The sequence below is a fragment of the Macaca fascicularis genome, chromosome 4, assembly GCF_037993035.2.
Source record: "Macaca fascicularis isolate 582-1 chromosome 4, T2T-MFA8v1.1".
Classification (NCBI taxonomy): Eukaryota; Metazoa; Chordata; class Mammalia; order Primates; family Cercopithecidae; genus Macaca; species Macaca fascicularis.
In genome coordinates this window covers 126208611-126235440 of record NC_088378.1, presented here as the reverse complement: position 1 = coordinate 126235440, position 26830 = coordinate 126208611, and the positions used below count along the sequence as shown (strand labels likewise).

The following is a 26830-nucleotide window of genomic DNA, read 5'->3' as shown; positions in this document are numbered from 1 at the left end:
GTGAACCCAGAAGTAAATCCACACATTTACTGTCAACTGATTTTCAATAAAGACACCAAGAACACAAAATGAGGGAGGATAGTCTCTTCAATAAATGGTGCTGGGGAAACTGGTTACCTACATGCAGAAGAATAAAATTAGATCCTCATCTAAAAACATACACAAAAATCAACTCAAACTGCATTAAACACAAACATAAGACACGAAATTGCAAAACTGCTAGAAGAAAACAGAGGGGAAAAGCTCTATGAAATTGGTTTGGATAATAATGTTTTGGATATGACCCCAAAAGAACTGGCAACAAAAGCAAAAATAGACAAATGGGATTACAATAAACTAAAACACTTCTACAGAGCAAAGAAAACAATCAACAAAGTAACAAGTATACAGAATGAGAAAATATATTTGCAAACCATATATCTGCAAAGGGGTTAATATCTAAAATATACAAGGAACTCAAAAAACAAGTAACATAATTTTTAAAATGGGAGGTTTTCAGGTCATGAGAGCCTCATCCTCAGGAATAGATTAACGTCATTATGAAAAGGGCTTGCAGGATTGGGAGTCAATTCTAACTACATGACATATTGGAAAAGGCAATACTATAGACAGAGTAAAAAGTTCCGTTGTCAGAATGGTTAAGATAGTAAATTTATATATATTTAACCACTACTACATACACGTATCAGTAAAAAGAATGGGAAGAAAAAAATTAGTTATCAACAGGGATTATGGAGAGAGATGAACAGGAGGTGCACAGGGGATATATAGGCAGTGAAACTAATCTGGATGACACCATAATTTTGGAGACATGACATTATACATTTGGCAAAACCTATGAAACTGTACAACATAAAGAATAAATCCTAATGTAAACTACGAACTTTAGTTAACTATAATGTATCAATATTGGTTCATCAATTATAATAAATGTAGACCACCAATGCAAGATATTAGTAAGAATAAACTGAGAGCTGTTGGTAGTGTCAGGGAGGTGGGAGATTATGGGAATTCTCTGTACTTTGTGTTCAATTCGTCTGTAAATTTAAAACTGCACTGAAAAATAAAGTCTATTAAGACATTATCACTAATCAACTTTATAAATATGTCATGCAATAAATAACTAAATAGCAATGCCAGAGTACATACCAACCAATTGTATTGAATAATCCATAAATTATTTCAAAAATATGCAGTCTTTAGGATTTCTCAATTTTCAAAAAACATGAATTTATAACTAAAAATGACAGGAGTCCTAGAGATTTAAAATAGTACCAAGAGATAGTGAAATAGATAAAATAAATCCATATTAACCATTTATTATTAGGCAAGATTTTATTTCTCAGAGATTTTCCTACTATATGATCATTATATAAATGTCAAAACTATTTTCAATTTATTAATTTTGGATGAAAATCTTCCCTACATAAATATTAAATATTTCCCAGTCTTTCATTAAAAAGTATGCTTTAAAAAATGTTCCTCTTGTCAATTAGTTTATTAAATTCCTACACTGATATATTTTAAAATGTACTGAGGCAGACACGGCAATCTGTCCTCATATTAAATGACCCTTGATGATGCTTTCTGGGTTTGTGTGCGTGTGTGTTTCCCTCTCAGACAAGTTATCTTTCTTACTGCTTACAACGATTTATTTGTTTTATAATTAAATATGTATCTTATAATTATGTGTCTTATAACTAAATATGGGAGGTACAAACAATCACTTTGGAACTTTATCATAAATGAGGGCAAACAGGCAATCACCAGAGTTTGTAAGGCAGGAGGAAGAAGGCAGAAAGATTTCTCCTCCAAAACAAAATTACTTGAGACATATTCTTACCGTATATCTAATAATTAGAATATACGGTAAGCTGAACTTACTGTAAGCTGTTACTTAAAGCTATCCCATTTATATAAAACCTTAAGTGTTAACACAATAAAGATCTGAAATTCAGATCAGAATACAAGTTCAATTTTTATTTACCAATATACATAAAATGTTACTTTTCTTACTCAGTAGTAACCACCATCACCAAATAAATAATACCCAAAGTCTACCTAATGTAGGTAAATCCTCAGAAAATGAATTTACTTTGGATATTACGTCCAATGGTAGAAATGACCGTTTCTGGAGATACACAGTAATATCAAATATAACTGGTTACTTTTTCCACTCAGAATGAAATTCAAATGGGGATAAAACAGAGGGAAAATATCTGATCATAGTCCTTACTAAGATTTCTGCTAAAATATTTCATGCTTGGGCACTAAACCGAGTGAACTCTAAAAGAGAGAACATTTCTGTGAATAATAAGTACATAAATCTTAACATCTTATTAGTAATAATGAAAAGTAAATAAATTAAATGTTGAGATTTAAGATAATTTATAGATGGACTCTAATCAAGATTATTTGGATTCCAACCTCATCCTAAAAGGACTTTAGGGTGACACACAATATAATGATTATATGATCAAGATGACTTGTATGCTCCAATTCAAGAGATGGTTAGTACATACCATAGACATGATCTTTCACATAATAAACTATTATAAGAAAATTTCCAAATACTTCAAGAATTATAATATATAAATAAGAAACATGATCCTCATTATTACAAGTCATTCTTGCCTGTTCTATAAGAGGAGTGGGCAAACCACTATGGCAGCTTCCCATGTTTTTTGGTTTTGTTTTTTGAGACAGGGCTTTGCTCTGTCACCCAGGCTGTAGTGCAGTGGCAAGAACACAGCTCACTGCAACTTGCACCTCCTTGGCTCAGGTGATCCTCTCACCTCAGCCTCCCTAATAGCTGGGACCACAAGTGCATGTCACCATGCCTGGCTAATTTTTCTTTTCCTTTTTTTTCTTCTGGTAGACATGGGGTCTTGCCATGTTGCCCAGGTTGGTCTTGAACTCCTGGGGGTAAGTGATCCTCCCACCTTAGCCTCCCAAAATGCTGGGAATATAGGTGTGAACCACCATGCCAGGCCACAACTTCCTGTTTTTGTAAATAAAGTTTTACTGGAATTTAGCCATACTCATTTGTTTACTCATCATCTGCTTTCAGACTGCAATGGCAGAGTTGGGTAGTTAACAGAAAATCCTATGGCCCACAAAGCCAAAATATTTACTACCTGGCCCTTTAGAAAAAGTGTGTCAATTCCTGGTAGGGCATCAACTAGTATTATACAAATTCAAAATTAATACTTTGTACATAGAGATGTAGTCTTCTGATCATTAAAATATTGCTTATAAAGTGTAATGTAGTAGTATAAACAATTTAGTAGTATTAGTACAGTTTTAGTAGTATAAATAATTCAGTAATAGTAGTATAATATAATAGTATTTAATGTAAATAAACTTTTTAAGGCATTTGTACATATATTCCAGAAACATACAGCTAAGAATACACAAATGACATACCAATAACAGATGCTTGTTTTGATTCTCTAAAAATTTCTAGCCTCGAGTGACCATAATACAAACTTACAATTCTTAAAGTTAAGATTTTCAAAAATATTTTACCATCTTCAATTTATATTTGCCATATACAAACAAACTGTGAAAACTAGCCATTTTCTTTACTGTGAATAAAATTTAAAGAATAAACCTATAAACTAAAATCTAAAATTGCTCTGTGTAGCCCAAGCTATTCATATTCACTCATTTTTTAAAATTTATTTATATATGAATTTTCCTCACCTGATTTCCATTCGAAATCAAATTTCTGTACCCCTTAAACATAAAATGGTTTACCTTTCAGAATTCACTGTTTAAACTGAAAAATAGTGAAATAAATGCCTATATATTCTTTACTTATATTCACCAATTAACATTTTGACACATTTATTTTACAAATGTATTTATTTTATGAATGTATTTAATTAAATTTTATTAATTCAGCTCATATCTCTTTTAAGACTATGGGTATTGTCCTACAAAAACACAATAGCATTATCACATCTAATCACATAGTGATTACACTATCACATTATCACATAGTATCGTCGCTATCCAGTCCATATTCCAAGTTTTCTCAAATATCCTAAAAGTGACCTATGTAGCTCTACTTTCAATCTAGAAACCAATCAAGTTTCACATCCATGTTAATTTCTGACAGGCAAGCACCAGATCTTTCTCTAAACAATCTATTTGTATATAATACATTCTCTCTTCTATCCATAAACTTGTTCTCTTGAAAAGTGATAGGAACACAATTTCCCTACTACTTACCTGCCAGAATCATTCAGCAATGGAAGGATAATGTGATAACGATAGAGAAAAACTGATTTTCCAATTATTTCTACAGAATCTGTTTTCCCTATGAAGCTAGAAAAAAAATTGTAATCTCACCTTAGATGGTTAAAAGATACTATAAATAAATACCTAAGAAACATTCATTAATCAGCAAGTAAAAAGTCTTGTGACCTCCCAGTTCCCAAGAAGTTTTAATATTGTTACCACTAATAACTTAATAAGAATCATGAATAATTATCCAAATACAGCATTTTATAAAAAGAAACAATTAACATTTTAGTAAAGTCTAGAGTGATCTCTACTGGTCACTAAAAAAGCTAGTTTTAGAAAACTAGAAATACTTATTTTTAAACATATTCAAACAAGTTTATAGTTCATTAAGCTGAATAAAGTTTTAATCATGCCACAAAAAGACTGGATGACATGTAAATTATGCCTATGCATTAAGAAAGAGACTTCTTCAGGAACTAGTTTCAATGCTTTCAAGCTTCTCCTAAAGTGTAAAACTTACATTTTAAACAATGCTTTATTATACCAATATTATAAGAATACATACTTTTATAATTTTCTAATATTAATATAATTAAAATATATGAATATTTTAACATTTCTCTCCTGACTTCCTTAATCTTAAAAGGAAAATTAGTGCAAGTTTTCACTGCTATGCTTTCTGAGAAATTGAGATTTCCAATGGGAATACTGTCAAATATATAAAAACAAAAAGATCAGTATTCTAGCACTTCATTTTCAATATATTTTCTATATTGTTAATTATGCTTGAACTCAAGGTATTTTCCACCCTAAGTTATACACAAGGCCTAACAAATAGAGACCTAAATCTGCAATCGCCTTTACTGAAACCAATGAAAAATCTATACACAGTAATGAAACTGGCATGCAAATAAAAGAACTGTCAAGACATGTATTCCTAAAAATAAGCCTACAATAACTATTTTAAAGGCTGTGTGTGGTCTCGCCCATATATTTTGGCAAGATGCACTTTCTCCAACCACAGTTAGATTCATCCAAAAGCAGTGGCACTGGAGAGCCTCTGTCTCACCTGTCAAAGTTGAAGAACGTTGTTCCAAAGACCACCATGAGTCCATGGAGAAAAGCCACAGTGCTACAGCTGTTATTGATAAGCAGTTTCTAAAGGAGAAAAAACTTCAAACAATTAAGCAAATCATCCTTAATAGAGATACAGACAGACATACGATGATATTCATGTTTAAATGATGAGATGACAATTACTATGTTGGTTGTGAAACAAAACACTGACAAGTTATATACTGGAATGCTCAGAGGGGAATCCTTCATAAGTAACACTAACTTACAATCTTTTCTATTCTTCCTCTAACTGAACTTGTATACATTAGTTATCAATTCAAAAATTCTATTACGTTCCCTTATTTAAACCTTAAACAACCTCCTTTATAAAACCTCAAAATTCATCTAAATTATTAAGTTATTAAATTCATCAAAATTGCTGAAGTCTGACAGTTAAGAGCACAGTGGATTAAGATTTACACACGGAAACCTTAAATATATTAAAACACGATTTTTTTAGAACATGCCTTAACATGTTTTTCAACCACATTATAAACGCGGTTCACATTTTTGCTTTAGACTAACCTCGCTACAGTAAAGCACATAGACTGATGGAGCAAGCTATTGACATAAAGAACAAGAAAAACAATTACTTGAAAAAGACATATGCCTCAGTGGACAATTCAAGTCCTACCCCCAACTTTGCAATAAAAGACATCTTAAAACAAATTGTAACAAAATATACATGACTATATTAAAAGTTTAGATAATGACAATGAATATCTCTAACTTATTTTTCCAAGTGACAATATCCTCTGATCCTATTTAACACTAAAACAGTTCAATTGAAAGAGAGGAGATTTTCCTTGTACACCTTTTCCAAGAAAGCTAGTATACAAAAGATTCTCATTATAAGACAGTTTTACCTACAGCCATGTTCCATAGCACAAAGTTACAGCAGTGCTCCAACATATACAATAATGTCCTGCAGTCTCATTTACTATATTCTCTAAGTACAAAGGTTCTAAAAAGATTACTTTCACTTCTCCCTAGATACGTTAAATAGCATAGCTGGGATATTATTTTTCTTTGGTTTTGTCAGTAGCATGTTTGATAAAAATTTTATTAAGTGGTAGTGTATGTAACATTGCATTGTGGGTAGTAGTTTCCTGCTTTAGTCTAGCCACATCCTCAGCTGTCACAAGAGCATGTTTCCCATATTTTCTGCAAGTTCTCGCCTTTTTTTATTATTACAAAAATGACAGCATTCGAAGATGAATTGTTCTAATAATTACAAGAAACATGAATTATTTATACAGCTACATTAAACAAGTATGGATCACTATGCACTTCAAAGAATACTCAAAGAAAAAAACAAAGTAATCCTCATAATTAGTGTTAATGCTATGTGAACAATGTATTAAAGTAAATTAGCATAAAAGGATTCAAGAAACAATTAAAAACAGCTAAAAGAAATTCTCTATAATCACATGCCAATACTATCTAACAACTGAGGTATCACATACCAGTATATAAGAATTTGTAATGAATGTTAAGAGCTCCAAATCTACCAAGTACTCATTAGTGAGGATTAATGTTAATATCCCCTACCATAACTTAAGAATCTACTTTGAGCCTGTATAGAAATGAAGGAAAAAAGGAAGAGAAACCAAAAAAGCCTGAAGGAGAAAGAAAGGGAAAGAGGAGGAAAGGGGGAGACAGGTAGAGGGAGAGAGATAGGGAGAGGGAGGGAGGGAGGGAGAGATTGACTTAGTTTTTCTCTTCTGGCATCCAATTTCCACATAATCTCACATTTACACAGCTGCTAAAACTAATCAAATGAAGTTGTTCAAACAATCAGGGAAATGGTGCTAGTTTGGGTTTTTACATGATCTAATTAAACTGAGAAAAATACTCTCATTACAAAAAGTACTACAAAACAATGCCTTGTATACATACAGAATCAGACAAATGTGCATGTACTTGTGTACATAAACATATACCCCATCAAACAAGGAAATGGAATATTGCACAGTCACCATAATTTAACAGATAAAACTATACATATTTTACTAACAGAAGTAATCAATACAAGGCCAAATAGATGTCATGTAAGCTTAAACAGCTATACATCAAATCCAAAAAAAGAAAAAGTGTCCAAAAAAAGGAAAATAAGAAAAGATAGTCACACACCAAGATGAAACAATAAATTAAAAATTTCCTTCCTAAAACCTCATAATCAGAACATTTTAAGCCAAATTAGGATCTCTGCAGTTTAAAAATTCCTCCATCAAACCACTTTCTCCTTTGATTTTCAATTAAAAGAATTAGCAGCAAATGAAAGAATAGAATAAAAGAATAGAATTAGCAGCAAATAAGTCTAAAACAATCCTTAAAAACATGCATAGAAATGAGCACAATATTGATAAAGTAGATAAAGTAAAATTAATGTATTAAAATATGATCATTAGTTAAGAAAATAAAAAATTACTCAAATGGTTACAATGAAGACATAAGTAGCATTTAAACACAAATACCTTGGTATTTCAAAAAGTTCAATCAATTCTGACACATTCTATTAACTACAAAGTAATGGAGAAGCAAGATACCAACAATTTCTTTGAAATTGATTTCAAGATCAAAACTATATTTCATTTCCATGGCATTAAAATACATGATTTATACAGTATATCTAAACTTGCTGCTTACTTCAAAACAGCAAATACTAACATGTCCCCAAAGAGGATAAAATTTTATGGGTCTTTGAAAAGCAAAAAATAAAAATAAAAATAAATCTGTGGTTTTCAATTTCTGATTATAAGCATGGTTTAAATCTATAATCAAGAGCTTTATTTGCATTGACTTTTCTAAACCATTATCTCTTCACCACATGTAGTAAGCTATTTCTAATGAAAAACACTGTTAATTATCAAATGTGTACCAATTATCAAATGTGCATCAGTTATCATTGTTGTTTTTTAAATTTTTACAACAAAGTAATATTTGCTCCAAAGAGGATATATTTTCATTTTAGGAAAAAAATTCATGTGGATAATGAATACACAAACTTGAAAGCACATGATTTCACTTTCTCCTGCTAGAATTTGATAGGCCTCACGCAGGACAAAAAGTGCATATATAACAATATATACTAAACTCTCATGCATTAAGAATAATGATCCTGGCCCAAAAATAACATGCAGGAGGATTACCTGCAAAAAGTGAACAGGTAATTAAATGACAAATAGATATTAAACATTACTCAATTTCTTATCAGGTCAATTTGAAAAGCCAAAGTTTGCATAAAGAAGATTTTAAGGAAGAAAATAATCAGCAAAATGCTGGGTTTATAAAATGTTTCAGTGAATACTAATGTAGAAACTATTATAAGCTTATTTGAAAAGAAGAAAACCATTTGCTTATCATACTACAGCAGCTACCTACATATTTTCAAGTAACTGATTCTATTATATGTACACATGAAACTGTTTGGAAATCCCACAAGCTATATGGACAAAACCCTCCTTTTGTTTACTTTGGATACTAATTAGAGATACAGATAATATGGATACAACTTATTTATAAACAAAAAAAAATTTTTCTCTCCTTCGCATGAATAACTAACTGCACGTTAAATGAAAGCTTTTACCTTTCAATGTAAAACCTGTTTACACGTACAATTAGGCATGATAAATCCATAGCTAAAATAAAACACCAAAATGTATTTCTGGTTTTTTATCACTAAAAGTTTATTCTGAAAAAGTTCTGGACATTTGAAAAATAAAGGACTAGAATCATTCCCATATCCTACCAGTGTATTTCGGGAAAATCAAATTTTCTGTAAAGAAACTTATGCACATATTTGTACAGTCATTGTGATCTAATATGAACCAAAAGCAGATAATGAATAGCACTAGGAAGAACACAGAGATATTTTAGTTCTGACACCCTCCTGTCTCCCCAGCCCTTACCTCCTTGTACATTCCAAATAATCTTTTGTAATTCACTGTCTCCGCCCACCCCATTTACTTTATGCCACTCCTAGTTACTGTCACACTAGGAAGAAGTCTAACATGCAGATTTAGAGTGGCGTGGATAAATGGCAAAAAATGCCTAGAAAATTGGTCTGTTCGCCTTTATAATTTTTGTTGAAAAATACTCCATCGCTCCCAACTGATGAAAACAGGAAGCTCTATTCATAAATATAAAATTCACTGCCTATGATATATAATCATCCTAATAAGAAAATGAGTTCTATACATACTTGTCCAAAGGGACAAAAAAGGAGATAGTTTCCCAAAGATGTTTCCAATTTTCTTCTGAATCAGAATTAGCAAATCGAGACGACTAACATACTCTGTCTGTGGGCATAATTCCTTACTACACACAGCATTTTGTAATTTATTTCAAAGCTTCCATTAGAAACAAACAAAAAAAAAGCTTCTGTTAACCCACTCTATTCTAAGCTCATAGAATCTAATACTGAACAATCTACATTACAACATAAGCGTTTTACTTTATAGAAGATCTGCTATCAGAAACTCTGTTAATGTCTAAACTATTTAAAGAACTATATAAACTGAATACACTTCCATGAAAGACAAAAAATATCACAATCATAAAGAAAACTAAGATTCATCCAATAAACTATATTACAATTCCTGTCATTCATTTTTTAAAGATCTTCAAACTAGGCATGAGATAATGGTACACATGAAACATTACATTTAATCTTTATTGTAAAGGCCGCCACCTAATATACTGATAATAAACTAGACAGATGTGATTTAAAATTTGTAAAAGAATGCCCAGACTAACACTTTCATGACAGGCAATTATAGTCAAGCCTAGCAAGCAGTTTGCAACCAGACCTTAAGGTAAACTTTTTTTTACAATGAGTTACAGATTCACAAGTTTAAGAAGACAAGAAAAAGGAAAACAGAAGGAATCCAGCCACCCAGCAAATATGAAGCAGACCCCAGAATGTGATACAGTCCAAAGATGTGAATTATTGTAAATCATCACTGTTGTTCAGAATTTCACACAGACTCTTGAGCCAATTTTGTTCATTTTTCCACAGACACAATAATGAACTAAAAAGAGGCGGCAAAAAGGCAGGGGTTGAGGGGGGAGTAGAAAGGAAAGCCCTTAGCTGCAGAGCTCTGCTCTACAAATGCTTAACCTTACAGGAGTTTGGGATCCTTCAGCATTTGTATTCTATCCAAATCCTCATGAGTCACAAAAATTAAAAAGCTATATCCTTCTGGATGCCAGGAAAGGCCTTACCACAAGCCTTTTGTGAGAGAAAGAGAGAGAGAGAAAGAGCAAGGGGGAAAAGCCACAGTGGTAGGCAGTCCCACTTTACTTAGAGTACTGTGAGGTCACAAACCACATGATTCTGCCTCTCCAGTAATAGTGCTTGCAAAAAAAAGGAGTTTTAAAGCTTTTGCTTTTTTGGATTGTGTGAATGCTTCATTCGCCTCACAAACAACCACAGAACCACAAGTGCGGTGCAAACTTTCTCCAGGAGGACAGCAAGAAGTCTCTGGTTTTTAAATGGTTAATCTCCGCAGGTCACTACCAGCCACCGAGACCAACAGAGTCAGTGAGTGCTCTCTAACCACAGTCTATGCAGTAATAGTAGGTCCTTCAAATATTTGCTCATTCTCTTTTTGTTTTGTTTCTTTGCTTTTCACATGTTACCAGCTACATAATTTCTTGACAGAAAAAAATAAATATAAAGTCTATGTATTCCAGGCATACTGTAAAACTAAAACAAGGTTTGGGTATGGTTTGTATTTTCAGTTTAAGGCTGCAAGCAGTATTTACAACAGAGGGTACAAGTTCTATCTGAAAAAAAAAGGAGGGACTATGGCATCAAACAGCCTCTTCAGCACAGTGACACCATGTCAGCAAAACTTCTTTTGGGGTAAGTGTTACCATTTTTAAAATCCTGTAAGATATGAACCTGTTAAACATAAAGGTGTGATTCTTTGATAAACTGCTAGCTTTTCCAAATAGTATATTAAAGATCCTAATAATGCTATCTTATTGCATTAAGAATTGAAAAATGAAATTTCTGTATATATTTGCATTTGGTATCTGTAACGTATCTAATTTCCAAAGTAATGACTTGAAATAGACAAAACTAAATTATCTCACATTGATCAAAATGTTTTCTAGAGTTATAGAAGTGAGGATATGAAAACAGAAAAATAAACAGTTTAATACTCTCATTAACCCTCACCAGAAGAAAAGTCAGATTCTAAATTTAATCAAAGCATTATAAATTATTGACTCCAGCAGCTCCCAATATTTGAGCAAACTTCAAAAAGGAAGCAATTTTACAAAATAACAGACCACAGAATTATCTCAACATTATGGTCTACCATGTATAACACAGAAATAAACCTGTAGTACAGTTAACATTTTAACCAGCTCAACTGAAAGAAATCTACTTATAAATTTAAACTGTATCCTATCTAAATAAGTTTGTTTCTAAACAACTTTATATAAATAGACATTCAGCTGAAATAAAATTATGATAAGTACATCACAGCCATTTTCATAGTTGCCCAGGATATTAAAAAGTTCATGGAAGTATTTTAAAACTTACATGCAACTGCATTTTTCTATATAATTTTAATTTTACATCTACACACTGTTATCCATAGACCTTGTTATAAACACACAGCAAACACTGAAACATCTAAGATTCTTTTAATCACATTCTTGGACCTACCAAAATGAGTAACTGCTGTTTAGCCTCATGAAAAATAAAGCTCCATAAGGACACCCCGTATGATTTTTAAAAGCCACAACCATTAAACCACGCTGGACTTTAAAAGAAGCAGGCATAATCTAGTCCCTTAATATTTAATTTCAAGTTAGTGTTGATACAGATATGTAAATGACTTTAACATTCATCAGCTGATGTGTTATTATAGCAAAATAGCTAAACACACTTACAAGATTCTCTTTATGATGTCCAACATGTTCCAGCTACAAGGCAAGTTTTTAAAAAAATTTTTTGTATCATTTAAAATAAATCTTTTTGCTGTGTACATCTATATTAACTTTGCTTTTAACTTACAACTAATGACTGGAGTTTCCTTTACTCCTCCTACTTCACACATTTTCACTGGATACTACTAGATAATCAGTCTTAGTTTAGGTCAAACAGAAAGAATTAAACCTGAAGGGAGGAAAAAAAGGTTTCTCTTACAGGGTGAGGAAATGTACTTTGTATTTTACAAAAAAATGTAAAATTGCTGTAGTGACTCCCTCAATAGCTGTAAGTGGGCCCCCTCAGTTATAATATACACAATATAATAATTACAGATTAATTTAAAATTTTAATGATGGGTACTAAGTTTTACTCTAAAAATTTCTATATTAAGGAAGCAGGACATAAATACAGCTAGACTACATTACAATACATAGCATAATTATAGCTTATACATCGAAAGTTTGTTACTACTACCCAAGAGATAAAAGGAAAAAGAATGGTTAAAACTACTGTTACACAGAGGGATAACTTGAAACAGGGATAACAGAGATATCAAGGAGGTATAACAGAGGCAGTTAAGTTACTCTTTCACAGTATCACTCTGTTTAACTATTTATTTTAAATACATTTTAAAAACCAGATCAGGAACAACACAAGTTTCAAAAAATTCTTCAGTATTAGAAGTAAAGCTATCACGAAGAATATGCTAAAACTCTCACAAAGAATGTATTAAACTGCTTCTTATTCTATCATAACAGGGATCTTATATTTCTGTAACATTCTTAATAACTATTCTACATTAAAATTTCCAAAACTTGACAGGATTCTAAGCAAGGCACGGTAGTGAACCTCTTTTTTTTTTCCCAACATTACAACCAATTCTTCCTCTTTTGAAAAGTGGGCTGCACCTTCCCTCCCCCCCAACCCCTAAACAGTATCTTAAAGCCTGAATAGAGAACTTAACGTGAACCCACTACCTCAGACTAATTACAGGTGAGTAGTGGACATCATGTATATGTTATCATCACATTGCAAACATTTCCCCATTCTATAATCTATGCGAAGTCTAAAACCTCACTTCAGGCTTTAGATTTTTATATAATGATTATCACAACCACCTAATGAAATGTCTTAAGTATGTGCCCCAATTTTGTAAAATAGTTAAAGTTTAGAATTTTCCTAGGTGAGGAACAAAGCACACATTAACAATTGCCTCACCTCAAATATAATGACTGAAGCACGTGTGTGTGTGCGCGCGCATGCATGCTAAGGAATATGTCTCAGTGTCCTTGATCTCTCAGCATACTTCACTTTGAGTTAATCAAAAATTTTCAATCTGTACTACTTAAAATCTGTCTATCATTTATCATAAATATAGCTTGCTGAAAATCACAGATGTGACTCAGAGTATCTTAAAATTAATAACTCATGAAAATATATCAGCTAACTGATTATCTACATAAAATCTTCGTAACTGCAAGAACATGATGTGTGAACACTGATTTCCAAAACAGCAGTTGTGGTCCATATCAATAATATTTTCATAGTTTCAAGATTTAGTAGTGACAAAGTTTTATAGCTTCTTTTTAAAATACAGAGCTTAATTCCAAAATCTAGGGAGCAGAATTACAAAGTTAAGAACAAACACAGAAAATCACTCTAACACGTATCAAAAGCTAAAAATGTCAAAGTAATTCCCAAAGACTCATATAAATTATTTTAAATTATAATAATCCTAATTTTACATTACAAACTGTTAAAGATTTTAAATTTTAAATTTTATTTTTAAAAAATGTTTTGAAATGGAAAACACTGAAAAGAAACTGTAGAAAAAGATCTAGCTGGTCTGTGTGACCCTGCTGATCAGTCAGTCTCTATATCACAAGGCATGAAATACACATGATTACATTATAATATATTTTAGCTATTTTAAAAGAACAAAATATTAATTTATTCAATTACACTCTTCCAGCTAACAACTGATAGTCTGACTTGTTTAAATCAGTCATGCTAAAGTTAAATTCAGTAAGATAGAAATGTTCCAGTTTGTTAAAAGAACACTGAAATATTTGATGGTTAAATAAACTGCAGGGGCGGGGGGAGCTAACTCATTGAAGGCGCTAAGATTTTATCAAACACACAGAATTAATCTTTATTGAATAGAACCATTCACAAATCAAAACTCACTGTACTCCAATACTTTAAAGCAGCGCTAATCAATTACAAACCTTTTCTAGTGCTTCAAAATTCATGTGCTTTCAATTTTACACACTGGTGGTCCTCAAGTACTGTATTGGGGCTGAGTTAAGACATTCTGTATCACAACTTTTTTTTCAACAAATATTCATCTAGAGGGCTCCCCCCACCCCCGGCCCAAGAACTGCTCACGTGAAAACTGTGGTAATATTTTTATACTGTACTTCTTTGTTGAAGCAAAAGGTTAGGGGTTACCTAAATACCTCAACTGTATATATATATAAAAAAGGAAAAGGTAAGTATTCATAGAAAAAAATCCAATGGGACTAGATTATTTATTTTTGCATTTCTCATGATTAATGATGCACCCGTGCATACTTGAAAATTGATGGCAAAACGGGGTAACATCTCAAATCCCTCTCCAAAGCATACAAATACCAATCTTCCATACTGTTCTAACCTTTGTTCTAGGATACTAAGATATGACAACTCTAGTCAGTAGTGAAATCATGCAAAAGCTCATCAAATGCATTAAAATTGCAAATACTGCCTAACAAAAATCTTTAGACATGTTTATATGAAGGATTCACTGAAACAGTCTACCTCTATAGCATCTATTAAAAATATATAAAAACATGTGACCAAATAGACAAATACCATCAACTCAGTGTGAAAAAAATCCTTCCTGCAAATACTAAAATTGTAATTATGGCAAAGCAAAACTGTTTTTTCTAGTCACTCACATGCCAGACATTATTAATCAGGTGCTAGCAAATCCAATGGTAATTTAAGCAGAGACTTCCCAATAGGTTACCTTAATGTACTATTTTTTTCTCCTACACCAATGAACTCTGCAACTTCCACTAAAGATAGATAAAATTCTGCCTCTCCCCACCCACCCCCCAAAAATCATAAAACTCCCATAATAAAGAGAACAATGAACTCCAATACTTGGTATTTTCTAAATAATAAAATATTCTAACTGTCTACAGTATGTGAAAATTCTTCATCAAAACTGAGATGTTTAATATTTTAAAACAAATCTTTAAAAGAAGTCTCACATAATGAAATTATAAACCTTAATATAATCTCTTGCCATTTCAAAAAGATTATGAAATTCACTGGATATATATTTTGATTCATGTGTTACAATTCAAAAAATAACAGGGAAATTCTATACCTTATTAAAAGGGAGTTTCCTTACATTTTTAACCACAGTCAACCACAAGCTTTTGTCCATTCAACAGCACATACACATGAAGCAGACCATACATTCCCATACAACTGTTTTAAGACCCGTATAGCAATTGAGATTAAGTACTCTTTTATTATATTGTATACAATATCTTCACTTTATGTAGAATTCTTAGGAATTTCCTCCCCTTTATGCTATTTATTAAGGGCACAGGACTCAAGATTTGGAACATTGTTGAGTGGAAGTAAGCAACATGTTATCAAACACTTTAGGCTTTGTTGTTACTGCTGAATAGAGAGAAGCCTAACCTAAAGCAAAGTTTTTCATAAAGACTAATAAATAGAAACTGCATCGTTTAAAACATGATATAAAAACAATCATTTTTTATATAATTTACCCTGATATAAAAAAAAATGCCCAAATAAGATAAGCTGTAGAATTAAAACAGGCCTTTAAAGGCTAGTTGCTACATAAGTACTTAATACATGCAGAGAAAAAAAAAACTGTTATTCATGCACTTCCTCTACTCTATATTCTTGTTAATACTCATAAATCCAATATACACCCAAGGAACAAAAATCATACCTAGGATGACTTGAGATCTAAATAAAAGATAAATGTTTACCTTGATTAGATGATTTTCATCTTTTAAATCAACTGCCCATAAAACAAGGAAATCTCCGACATACAGACATATGCAATTTTCGATAATGTTTGAGATGTTTAAAAACTATCATACTGATGTTAGAAAATTTACCAAGTTAACATTATTCTCAGAACTATATTTAAGATTATTTTGGTAAACAGTTTAAAGACTTTTTTATCTCCACTATTCCTACTGCCAATTCTCTTAATTACACATTAGAGTTACATCAGATTAGTGACATTTCTAAAAAGGTGTATCTAAATATCCCTATGTAAGGCAAATAATTTTTACCACAAAGTCAAATAAGGTAATTTTATTTTACATTTCAGTTGCATTGACTTTTTTTTACATCAATTGCGTCTACCAGAATCATTATATACCATAAACTATAAACATATATTTATATAACAGACTAAGTTACAACTCAAGAACTTAAATACACATTTGTAGGTTCCCCTAAATTACATGAACCACACCATTATTTATATATTCCTTATAGTCATGTATCTTACACCTACATCTAATTTATGCTTCAGTAAAAGCAAAAAAAAAGGCAAATAAAGGAAAATGCTAGCCACATCACAATAACAATCATCAATAAGGTTTTAAATACATATATATGCAGTCTTTCTTTAGAAATATCAGAATAATGTGATATTCCACGGAATTTCATATGAACACAGATGTATTTTTATACAGAAACAAAATACGTGTCATATATATTCAACTTAAATTTCTACGTTTGTCTTAACATTTTTACACATGGCATATACACACGAATGAGTGTGAATGTATTCACACCAATGACTACAAAACTTGTAACAATGATTATAAGCCAGGAAAAAAATTGTAAATTATATAACTGAGGTACTATAGTTCTGTCATGAAATATAATCAACATTTTTTTGCATGTATGTTCACAAATGTCAATCTATAAAACCAATTAACAGGGATTACAAGTCTACTAGGAATTTCAAGACTAAAACAATCTTGTAAAATCCAAAATTGTTACTTTCCAGTTATAAACTTAAGTAACAATAATTAAAAACTGATATCAGTTAAACCAAGTATTAGAGTTTATAAGGGCAAATATGAATGGAATTAATTTGCTAATAGATTCCTACTTATAAATATTATCTCAAAGAACAACTCTGGCTTGAAGCTAAACAGGTATATTTTCTCAACGACCATGTAACCTGGGTAAACAATTGAAGCATTGAATTTCTAACTTTTGTATAATAATTGCTAGCATCAACTTTCTTTTTAAATTTCTGTACTGAACTTGCCAGTTTAAGACTTCAAATTCCCAATATAATCTTTAAGTGAAAAGATTTAATTCTACTAAATGATTACAAATTATTTAAATGAATCTAAACAATGTGAATTTACTTTGAAGCTTAAAAGAAAGGATCATCACATTGATTTTACTATGTAATAAAGTATTACATTTTACAACATGTCAACCTACTGCTGTATCACTGTAACTTGATCCTAGAAAATCGATGCATATCAAAAAGGTACACGGTGCAGATTCTCTTTAGTCAATTACAATTTTATTATAAGATACTTTAATGCAAATACAGCTCATTAAAATATTTTTTTTTTTAGATAAAAGTAAATTCTCATTTTATTTCATAAACGATCAGATTACAGATATCTGTAACAACTGTATAGGATCACAGAAAGGAAACTTCTTTATGCTAACAATCCATATTATACCAATCACTGTGTTTTCCATAAAGCTGATACCTGTGAAAGTACATAAGCATTTCATACTAAGAACCTAACACCCAATTCAAAAATATTAAGACATCATGAAGTAATCTATGAGAAAACTCCCATCAAGACAACAGCATCTTAACATTATGTAGGGTAAAGGGTTACAAAAGATAATCTAATAGGATTAATTTTTTACCTCTCATGAAATCTGTAAAGCATTTTGGTAATTCAGCTTTTGACAAAATGCAGAAAAGCTCTTACAAGAGTCAATGCAAAAATAAAATATTTAAAAAGATAAAACATATGGAGATACCACTTACAAAGACAATGTGCTACAGTGTATTTCTAAAGAAATGTAAATATACAAGTCAATGTACTCCAACTTTTGATCATTAATCCAATCTACTTTCCACAAACTCTTTTTTTCACATTATAAAGTCCAGTGTCCACACAGAATTCTTTATATTCTCCCAGTTTTCAAAACTAAACACATATACATAGTCTTTCTCTCTGTAATTTAGAAGGAAAACTTAACATTTTAAAAACTTTTTACCACTAGTAACCACTTCATTTTAAGTGTTAGCTAGTTAAGGACAATGAGTACTGTCAGGAAAGCTTTATTCTTGATTCTGTAGTAAAGATTTAACAATATCCCTCCCTTATAACATGCATAAGCATATTGCCGAATATTTTTGAACACCAATATGACTAGAGAAAACACATGAAGTGGTCTGTTTTTAACATTATCACTCACACGTACCCAGGAAGAAAATTCAGAGCCATGTGCTGATTATTAGGCTTATTTTTATTTTCATAAATATTCTGGTTCTATCAAGACACAAGACACACTAAAATCGGAATCTATCAAAACACACTTAAATATTTTTTAAAACATCAAAATACTTGGCTTAAATTGCTAAATTATTTAATTATAAAATGGTTAAACCACTCTAATACATGTAAAAAAAAATTTTACTGAGACATATTCAAACCATTTTCTTGACTATAAAATTAAATCCTGTGCTCCAACAAATGATATAACACTGTAATTTTAATAAAATATTTATTTACAAAGTATATATTAGATGTACAAAAAGATAGGAAGTGATTTTCTATCATGAAAATTCATTAATAATATATGTAACTCAAGTTTTCTACCTCTGTTTTAAACTTCATTCAAATAAATGGTCAATTCATTGAATTTTTTTTGATCCAGAAACATCTTAAAATGCTGTTTTAAAGGAAACTTTAATAAAAATGGCCTTACTCATTATTATAAACTGGCTGTTTGAAACTTAATGTGAAAACAGTGTGATCCGAAAACTTACATACTTAAAACTTATGACATGAACACAAAACACGCAAGCAAATGTATAAAACTACCTAGCAACAATAATATACTGAGAAGCCAACCTCGAACATAGGAGATATACGTATGCTTTTTTAAATAAAAGCTCAAATTAAAGCTTGCCTTTTGAACTGCCCATATGAACAGAACAACATGCCAATGACTTAGAAAATTTTCTTCTAAACTGGCAAGACTAAAAAGAATCACATCCAATTCCTATTTTGCAATTATAATGTGTGATACTTTCTTTAACCATAAGACTGTCATTTATTCTAAATTTGCTGGAAAAGCTTGCATTGCATTTTTCCTGTACGTACCTCTTCCTTATCAATTATGGTGTATCTCCAGCATTCGAAGAAAAAAAAGCTCCAAAACTTTAACTGCATTTAAAATATATAATTAAACCAATAGATACAAGGGCTACTCTAAAAATACTCACTTCTAGAAGGCCAGAAAATCTTATTTTTTTAAGCTGATGCATCTACACATAGAAAGCAACTTTTAGAAGTTCTTTTGCTACGCCATAATGATCTGCTCCAGAAACTCAAGGGTACCTAAAACAACGGACTACCTGTTCTAGCTATGCTTAGGAATGTGTCCAAATCATTTTTATTGATTTAACCTTTATAGGAATGCTACATATCCTCAGAGCAAAACATTTTGAATGTATTTATAATATGATACACTTCTAGAAGCCATGAAAAAGAAAGCTAAAAACAAATCTAAGACGCCCCTCCACCGTTGGTTGTTATATGTTTATTTTTGTTTATTCGAAACAAACATTAAATAAATATTAAATAATTCTATTTGCGAAAACTCACTTTGGTACTACTGTAAGTAGAAATAAAAATTTATTTTTTTAGAAAAAACGTGTATTTAAGTAAATTCTAACTTTAAGAAACAAAACTCCTGACTTGACAATGATGTTACACCTATAAATTTTAACGGATTCTAAATGCTTCTTTCATACTCTAATTACACATTAATCATGGAACCTCTATACAAATCAAATTGAAACTTACAGAATTTAGTCTTTATTGAATAAACTTAAGTTGTACTCTAGTTTTCATCCTCAGAGTTTACAGATAAAGTTCTGTGTAGCCTATCTTTCTAGCTTTCTGTAAGTGGTACTTTACAAATGGTTTCAACAGCTAATGCCTGTATTAGGTATGTTTGCCAAATAATTCACAATATTATGCTTCCTCACATCATGGTTCATCATTTGCTAACTTAAACATCACCTCTAAAGAAGTTATACTTTCACTGCAGATTGTTCTTTTAAAAAAGGCCAACTTTTGAGCATTTCCAGATGTAGCTCTCATAAAAAAAAATTATAGGCAAATTCTCAAGAAATTCTAAAATTAGTAATAAAAATATAATAAAACTGGTATCATTTCTGATTACTTCAGTGATCACATATAAGTATATAAAAAGCTGATGTTACTATATTTTGAATTAAGAAACTTATGACAGCTACAAGATCACACTGATTTCAGGTAGCTGCCAGTAGGTAAAACAACCAAGTGTATTTCAGTGTCAGACAAGATTCTGCTGAACTGGAATTTAGGGAGCTCTGATGGTTACTGAGCATGTGATAAAAATAACAATGCTATCTTTCTCAAATAGTTAATTTATTTTCATACTGCACGATATAAATTTGGGTTCAGCTATACTATTTCGTTGCCATTTTTTAATAAAACATCCAAGTATGCACGGGATTATGCTAAATTAAAATAAAAATAATTTATACGCAGCCTAATTTCTCTGGATGAGACAAGGGAGTCATCCAGGGGACAAAATTTAAGGAGGTACTCACTCTTGCACAGTCCTCAAAGAGACAGGCTCCTTAAATTTTGTGCCCTAGGCACTTTGCTTGCCTTATGCAAATTCTAGTCCTGAGCTAGAGACACATACGTATAAACTATTTACACTCGTAAGTATAAAACGACATGTACTAAGCAGGGTGACATAAAACATAGAAAAAGGTAATATAAGAAGAAAAACTAAAAATAGAGTATTTACATTAAAGAAGACATATTTGCCATAAATATCTTGCAAAGTAAGATAGTTATGGCCTTATTGCTTGACTATAAGGCTAAGTAATCTTATTAGTTGACTATAAGATTTTTTTAAAAAAGGATTGAAAGAGTATTCCACTAAAGAATTCACTAGCCTATACAAGACTTCTTACATTACAGTGGTATCCAAATCTAGCTGATTCACAGAATTGCCTGGGGAGTAGTAAGTCTTGGGGAAGAACAGCTTCTGGAGAGAAAGCCTTCGGAACTTTTTTAAAACAAAACTCCCTAGGTAAATTAGCCAAGATTGTGAGCCAATAGATAACCAACTTTTAATACTCCTAGAAATAAGCTTAAGACAAAATGTATATCCAAAATACATTAATTCCAAACTGTGTCCCCACTAAACATTTGTAAAGCTTGTTCACAAGAAAAAATTAGTTCCTTTCTTTCCTTCCTTTTCTCCTAATAGAGATGTTAGTCAATGGTTATGTGTTTAACAAGTAATATTAATAAGGAAAATAAAGTAAGAAGTACAGAGGATTCCATAAGATGACTACAGCCAAAAAGATTAATATTCTTATTTTTCTATTAGGTTAAAATAGCTATTCTAAGTACATAATTAATCTATTTCAAAACTTTATTTTAAATGTTACTTGTTTTAAATTATTTAAAATTTATTAAAGTTCTAATTTAATTAGACTTACATTAACATATTTTGAAAAATCAATGTACCTAACGTAATCTATAATTTTTATAGAGTATACCTTAATTGAAACTGTACTGTTAGTTTTCGTCGTTGAGCATTTACTGTACCAGGTACCATGCTAAACCATTTATAAACATTATTTCCTTTAATTCTCACAACTCCCTTATAAGAGACATGTATCATAATTATTTACAGATGAGGAAGCTGAGAATGAGGTAAAGGAACTTGCTCAAGGTTACAAAGTTGAAGAGGTGGGATTCCAACCCAAGCCTTTTAACTCTTAATTACCACTTTACAGTGATATACATGACCTAAATGAAGTTACTTCCTGGTCCTCAATTTCATCTGTAAAGGTGTTAGTTCTCAGAAACATAATTATTCTAAAGTTATTAAACTGATAAAATATAAACAGGAAGACAATCTTGGAGTCTTCAAACTATCCTGCCACATATCTTTAAGAAATACTAATCCAACAGAACCAAAGAGATTAAGAAAAAATAAAAGTATATCAGGGAATAGGATTAAGGTGAGGTTTGTTTAGTCCCCTTCTCCCCCAAGACAAGGTCTCACTCTGTCACCCAGGCTAGAGTACACTGGCATGATCACAGCTCACTACAACTTTGACCTCGTGAGTTCAAGGATCTTCCTAACTCAGCGTCCCGGGGAGCTTGGACTACAGGCACGCACAACCACACCCAGATAATTTTGTAATTTTTTGTAGAGACAGGTTCTTGTCATGTTGCCCAGGCTGGTCTTGAACTACTGGGCTCAGGCAATCTTCCCACCTCAGTCTCCCAAAGTGCTGAGATTACAAGCATAAGTCACCACACCTGGCCTTTAGGTTGAGTCTGATCAGAAAACAAAAGTTTCAAGGAACTAGATAATTCTTAATCATTATAATTAACAGTCTTAATCAATGTCCACAATACATATATATACTTTATGCGATATAAAAATATAATTTAGGAGTAAAAAATTAAACACTTAAACACCAAGAATCTATAATCCTCCTTATTTATAAAATTAAAATAATCATGTATCATAAATATGATTATAAACATAGGCTTTGGTGTCAGCTGGAATCAAATCCTACTTCCTATATTTATCTGTAGTATTCCTTATACTATGGTCTCATAGCCCCATCTACAAAGCCCCATACCCCCACACATATGCTAAGTGACCCAGGCAACCTTAATTTCTAAGCTTTAACTTTTAATTATAATTTCTTAAATTCTAATTCATTTGATATTCACAAAAATCCACTAGTAAGTGTACTTTTTCCTGTGCCTACCAAAAAGGTACTACAGAAGATTCCAAGAAGTAAATCCTTGACATGTACTATTCACCCCAATTTTATCCCAATTTTAACCACAATTATCCACATTATTACTCAAAACAAAAAGTTCTCAGAGAAGCCACAAAAGTACTCTGCCTTTCTCTCTGGCAGAGGGTAGGAATAAAGCTATGAATTATATTTTTCAGTCTATATGGTTTTGAAAAAAAATGTTCTGATTAGAAACCACAGGTTATGATATGATACATGAGATACTTTTGCAAAGATAAAGCACTAAGGAAAAGAGAAAAGGGGGTATCTATAAATGTCAACAGACTTCTCCAATCATTCTGCACCTATATTTAACTTGATATGTAATACTTTAATGAGCAAACTAACAACTTTTAAGCTAAATGAGGTAGGATCACACTAATATTAAATAAATACATATGCAAGTATAAAGTCATAACTACATTTTAAAAGGAAAACACAAATTTTCATATTAGTTTTCATTAGAAACATCCACTGAAAAAGGTTAAAAGTGAGTTTGTCTCGGCAACTTCATAAAGAGTACAATGGCATAGGACTCCAGGTAACAAGAAGAAAGGAATGAAATGGCAAAATGTGGTATACACATGAAAATGACTACCGAATAACAGACAGTTAAAAGTCCTCAGTAGTAGCAATATTATTACAAGTTCTCAGATTCTAGTACCCTATCTGGCAATGAAGGCAAGAAGTTAGAAAAAGATGTGGTTACAAATTAAAAATGATACAATAAGATAATTCATCACTTTTAGTTTAAACCCTACAATTATTCACACTTATTTCATCAGAAACCACTAAAAAGATGTATGAAGATAGACAAAAGGTTCTGTGTACAGCCAGAACAGTCAACCAAAACAGCAGAGAATAAATTCACAAATAACATGGTGATTTAGTAATCATTAACCTACCATTAAAAAAATTGAGACTGGACTCAAAAATATGGGCAAGTTGAAGAGATATTACAAAGAAACTAGCAGAAGAATTTGGCAGCAGCTATGGAAAAGGCAAAGAATAAGGAAAATGAGACTGCCACTTAGGACAGAATGGTTGATGGTGCCAATGACCATGAGAAAAATAGGAAAGGGTTTTTATTATAAATAGAATGAGTTCTATCTTTGTCACTATACAGGTTGTGCCTAGTGAAAAAAATAGAATACTAAGTTATATATAACACAATCTCTTTTTTTTTTTTTTTTTTTTTTTTTGGAGACAGTGTCTCGCACTGTCACCAGGCTGGAGTGCAGTGGCGCGATCTCAGCTCACTGCAACCTCCGCCTCCTGGGTTCAAGCGATTCTCCTGCCTCAGCCTCCTGAGTAGCTAGGACTACAGGTGCACACCACCATGCCCAGCTAATTTTGTATTTTTAGTAGAGATGGAGTTTCACCATGTTGGCTAGGATGGTCTCGATCCGCCCACCTTGGCCTCCCAAAATGCTGAGATTACAGGCATAAACCACAATCTCAATTTTTAAAAATAATGTGAGAGTGCATCTGTATCAGAGGAACTCAAAACAGTGATAATATAAGGTTTAGACAGTAGTAGGATTTTGGAAGCCTTTTTTTAAATTTGCCAATATTTTTCTATTAAAAACCATGAATACATAAAATTTCAAAAATTTAGTTAACAGTTTGTGTTAATGTTTGAAAAGCTTAATTTTTCCTGAACCCATACCAAAAATAATACATATGAAGAACAATGTTTTTTATTTTTCATGCTCAAGTTGTAAGAAACAGAACAAAGTCCTCCAATCACAAGACATTTGTAAATCGAAAAAGTATTCTCACGAAAACCATAGAACGTCATGGAAACACAAGGACAGCAGAGGTTTTGATGTTAAGTTTAAATTTCAGTTACAGCGCCTAGTATATAACTCAGCAAGCAACATTTAAGCTCCCTGTGTCTCAATTTCCTCATCTGTAAAAGTATTACCACCTACCTTGAAAGTTTCAGTCAAATAAAATGTAAACTGTCTACACTGATCTGACAAAAGCATTATATTAAGTATAATCAACTTTCCAAACCTTAAATCATCTTAAGTCTAAACTCAACTACTCATAGGGTGGCTCACAAACCAGCAGAATCAGCATGACCTGAAAGCTTGTTAAAAATGCAGAATCTCGGCCAGGTGTGGTGGCTCACACCTGTAATCCCAGAACTTTGGGAGGCAGAGGCAGGTGGATCACAAGGTCAGTAGATCAAGACCATCCTGGCCAACATGGTGAAACCCCTTCTCTACTAAAGGTCCCTGAGGTTGTCCACTTGATCTGTTTCAGGGTTCTGACACAGAGTGAAGAGCACCTGGTAGTCTACTCTTGATTCTTACTTATGAAGGACTCAAGAGACTGACAGAGATCATCTAATCTATAATAACTGCATCTCTAAAAGGCAACTTCTCAAACCTGAATAGAATTTTCACATTCATACACCCCTCAGTTTATCCACAATGACTGATTAAGACAGAAGGTCCTATGTGCTTAACTCTCTCTTGTAAAAAATGTCTTCAATAATTTGAGACATTCTGCAAATTATTAAGTTGCATAACGGTACAAACTAGCTACTAGTCTATATTTCTTCATGTTCTCAATGATGTCTCACCACAACCTTGTGAAAAGCCTTGATGAAGTTTAAAAATGGTGTCTCCATCCCATGTTCCTGAGACAGCTATCTAGTAGCTCTGATGTAATACAGAAGTTTGTGAGGCATGACTACTGCTGAGGAAAACCATTTGGCTCCAACTACTCACCTTCTAGGTGCTTAAAATCATACTTTTAATAACCCATATTAGAATCTTAGCCATCAAAGACCCCCACCTGACAGGTCTACAGGCTTTCATTTTATAACCAATTGCCCTTGATACTCTATACTAGTTGTTTACTGGTAAAATATTTCACAATAACAGGTTCCTATTCTTATCTTTTTTCCTCTCCATGACTACTAATTCAATAAAACAGAAAATATGAGAGACAATTGTATATATGAAAAATTGTCAAACTAAAGAGAAATTCAAATTCCTTTTATTCGGAGAGATAAAAGTTGATATGAAGTAGATATGACAAAGAGAAAGAACATTCACTAAATACTTAGTAGTATACAAAGAGTTAGACCATGACAAAGTTCCGAGAAGTTTAGCTCCTCTGAAGGGGTTTCTTAGACTACTTGAACCAGAATTTTCAATCTTATTTCTTATACAGTTGGGAACTCCTTCATTTATACTTGGCCTAAACTTCCCCTTGTCTATATACTTATTTTTGCTCTCCACCCTTAAAACTGACTTGCCTTTAGCTATAACTAATGTACTTTGTTGCCCATTCATGCAGTGGTTTATTGTTTTCATTCTCTGATCGTTTTTTTTTTTTTTTTC

General features: G+C 31.8%; 1 protein-coding gene and 1 long non-coding RNA gene across 19 annotated transcripts in view; one reads left to right on the top strand and one right to left on the bottom strand.

Annotated features, from left to right (window-relative positions):
* SUPT3H (SPT3 homolog, SAGA and STAGA complex component) overlaps window positions 1-26830 on the bottom strand; it is a 529437-nt gene that overhangs the window by 468915 nt on the left and 33692 nt on the right. The window lies entirely within an intron of this gene.
* Window positions 10771-26830, top strand: part of LOC107129545 (uncharacterized) — a 43815-nt gene continuing 27755 nt past the window's right edge. Inside the window, exons 1-2 of the long non-coding RNA XR_010586391.1 lie at window positions 10771-10912; window positions 11113-11236. This is a non-coding gene — a long non-coding RNA (uncharacterized lncRNA). The remainder of the gene's footprint in view (window positions 10913-11112; window positions 11237-26830) is intronic.